The sequence below is a fragment of the Heliangelus exortis genome, chromosome 2, assembly GCF_036169615.1.
Source record: "Heliangelus exortis chromosome 2, bHelExo1.hap1, whole genome shotgun sequence".
NCBI lineage: Eukaryota > Metazoa > Chordata > Aves > Apodiformes > Trochilidae > Heliangelus > Heliangelus exortis.
Window position 1 is genome coordinate 149,809,361 of NC_092423.1, and position 3,881 is coordinate 149,813,241.

Consider the following 3,881-nt stretch of genomic DNA (forward strand, 5'->3'; position numbering starts at 1 on the left):
TAAAAAAATTAAATTCAACAAACCAGCTACAAAAAAAAAACAAAAACAAAAAACTTGCCTGAAAGCACCAGGCAGCTATAAGGGGATTTTTTTTTTTTTTTTTTTAGCAGAGGGTTTTAACCCTCCGCCCAACCCCTCCCCATCCCCTTTTGGGCGGATCGTCAGCCCAGAACTCACCTTCTGGTGCCAAAAAAACAAAAGGTCCAAAAAAAAAAAAAAAAAAAAAAAAAAAAAAAAAAAAAAAAAGTTAAAAATATAAAAATAAAACGCAAAATAAAAATAAACCGCAAAATAAAAATAAACGCAAATAAAAATAAACGCAAAATAAAAATAAAACACAGAATAAAATAAAACACAAAAAAACCACAAAACACAAAAAACCACAAAATAAAAAAACACAAAATAAAAAAAACACAAAATAAAAAAAACACAAAATAAAAAAAACACAAAATAAAAAAAACAAAATAAAAAAAAGCAAAATAAAAAAACAAAATAAAACAAAATAAAAAAAACAAAATAAAAAAAACAAAAAATAAAAAACCACAAAATAAAAAAAACACAAAATAAAAAAACACAATAAAAAACACAAAATAAAAAAACACAAAATAAAAAAACAAAATAAAAAAAAGCAAAATAAAAAAACAAAATAAAACAAAATAAAAAAAAACAAAATAAAAAAACAAAAAATAAAAAAAACACAAAATAAAAAAACACAAAATAAAAAAACACAAAATAAAAAAACACAAAATAAAAAAACACAAAATAAAAAAACACAAAATAAAAAAACACAAAATAAAAATAAACACAAAATAAAAATAAACACAAAATAAAAATAAACACAAAATAAAATAAACACAAAATAAAAAAACACAAAATAAAAAAACACAAAATAAAAAAAACACAAAATAAAAAAAACACAAAATAAAAAAACACAAAATAAAAAAACACAAAATAAAAAAAACAAAATAAAAAAAACACAAAATAAAAAAACACAAAATAAAAAAACACAAAATAAAAAACCACAAAATAAAAAAACACAAAATAAAAAAAACACACCAAAAAAAATAAACCACAAAATAAAACCACAAAATAAAACTAAAAATAAAACCACAAAATAAAACTAAAAATAAAACCACAAAATAAAACACAATAAAAGCACAAAATAAAAATACAATAAAAGCACAATAAAATACAATAAAAACACAAAATAAAATACAATAAAACCACAAAATAAAACAAAATAAAAACACAAAATAAAAACACAAAATAAAAACACAAAATAAAAACACAAAATAAAAACACAAAATAAAAACACAAAATAAAAACACAAAATAAAAACACAAAATAAAAACACAAAATAAAAACACAAAATAAAACACAAAATAAAAACACAAAATAAAAACACAAAATAAAACACAAAATAAAAACACAAAATAAAAACACAAAATAAAAACACAAAATAAAAACACAATAAAAACACAAAATAAAAACACAAAATAAAAAAAATTTAAAATTTTTAAAAAATTAAAATAAAATAAAAAATAAAAATAAAAATAAAAAATTAAAAATAAAAAAAAATCTAAAGATTCCACCTAAAGATTCCACCTAAAGATTCCACCTAAAGATTCCACCTAAAGATTCCACCTAAAGATTCCATTTAAAATTCCATTAAAAATTCCATTAAAAATTCCATTTAAAATTCCATTTAAAATTCCATTTAAAATTCCATTTAAAAAATCCATTAAAAAAAAATTCATTTAAAAAAATTATTAAAAAAAATTAATTGAAAAAATAAAAATTATTTTCAGTTTCAGGTAAGAAACAAAACCAACCCCCCGTGTCAGCCCTGCCCAGAGGCCACTTGCCATTTCCACTTTTCCACCTCTTCTTTCTTTTCTTCTTCCTTTTTCTCCTTTTTAGGCTTTTCCTTGTCCTTTTCTTCTCCCTCTTCCCTAGATTTCCTTTTCCGGCTTTTCCGGGGGCTCTTCTCCTCTCCACTCCTCTCTTTGCTCTTCTTCCCCTTCTCCTTTTTTTCCTTCTTTGGTTTTTTTCCCTTCATTTTCTGCTTTTCCCTTGCCCCAGCTCCTTTCCCTGCCTCCTCCTCCACTTCCAGCCCAATCTCTGCTCCCTGGATTTCTCTGCATCCTTCATCCCTTTTCCCATCCCTCTCCTCTTCCTCTCCTTTTCCATCTTTTCCTTTTCCACCACTTCCCTCCAGTTTACCCAGTTCATCCCCCCCTCCTTTCCCTCCCACCTCCTCACCCTTCTCCAGCTCCTCTTCCAAGACTTTTTCCTTCTTTATTTTCTTCCTCCCCATCTCCTCCTCTCCCTCCCTTTCCACCCTCTTCCCCTTCCCTGATTTCCCCTTCTTCCTCTGCCTCCCCTCACCCCATTCCTGGATGTTCCTGATGCCTCCCTTGGCTTTTCCCCCTCCTCCTGCCTCATTCCCACCCCTCTCAGCATCCTCTTCTTCCTCCTCCATGGCCTTCATCCCATCTCCAGGATGGGATTCATCCTTCCTGCTCCCTCTTTTTCTCACCCATCCCTTTTCCTGCTGCTTCCTTTGCTGTTTCTCTCTTTTTTTCTTTTTAGGGTCCTGGCCATCTCCCTCTTGCTGGGGCTCAGGGAGGTTCAATCCCTTCTCCTCCTTTAGGGTGCTGATCCCCACATCCACCTCCAAAATCTTGGGATCTCCAGGAAAAGATCCAACCCCCCCAGCAACACCATCACTTGGCTTGGAGACCTTTAGGAAGAAAACACAGGGGAAAAAAGGATGAAACTAAGGAAAAAGGTTATCCCAAAGCTCCTGAACATCAAGAAGATCCTAAAAGCCACGTCCCACACAGGACTGGGACCAGGGGGTGACAGAAACCCCTTTGGTTTCCTACCCCAACTCCAGTTTGGGTCACTGGCAGCTCCTGTCCTTCTGCTGGTGCCACTCTCGGAGGGTTGGGATGTGACCTACAAGAAAATTAAGGACACTTCTAACTCTCTGGCAAGTGGCAAAATTCCAGCTCTGCCATACAAAATTATGGCTTTATTCCCAAACTGTTCCCACCTTTCCCTTTAAGCCTGGCAACACTGCAGGTGCTGCAACAGATGGAGGTGACCCAAAGCCACCATCCCCATCCCCCCAAGGAACTGGCCTCAAGTTGAACTTTTGGGATGAGGAATTTCAGATAAGGAGGATCCCAAGGTATCCCAAAAAATTGGTGAGGCCTCAAGGAAATTTCCCCAGAGACAGCCCCTGACCTACAAGAAAATCGAGGCCACTTCTTACTGCTTGGCAAGTGGCAACTTCCAGCTCTGCCATACGAAATTATGGCTTTATTCCCAAACTATTCCCACCTTTCCCTTTAAGCCTGGCAACACTGCAGGTGCTGCAACAGATGGAGGTGACCCAAAGCCACCATCCCCTAAGGAACTGCCCTCAACTTGAGCTTCTGGGATGAGGAATTTCAGATAAGGAGAATCCCAAGGTCTCCCAAAAAATTGGTGAGGCCTCAAGGAAATTTCCCCAGAGACACCCCCTGACCTGCAAGAAACTCAAGGCCACTTCTTACTGCTTGGCAAGTGGCAACTTCCAGCTCTGCCATACAAAATTCAGGGCTTATTCCCAAACTGTTCCCACCTTTCCCTTTAAGCCTGGCAACGCTGCAGGTGCTGCAACAGATGGAGGTGACCCAAAGCCACCATCCCCTAAGGAACTGCCCTCAACCTGAGCTTCTGGGATGAGGAATTTCAGATAAGGAGAATCCCATGGGCTCCCAAAAAATTGGGGAGTCCTCAAGGAAATTTCCCCAGAGACAGCCCCTGACCTACAAGAAAGTCAAGGCCACTTCTAACTCTTTGGCAAGTGGCAGCTTCCAGCTCTGCCATAC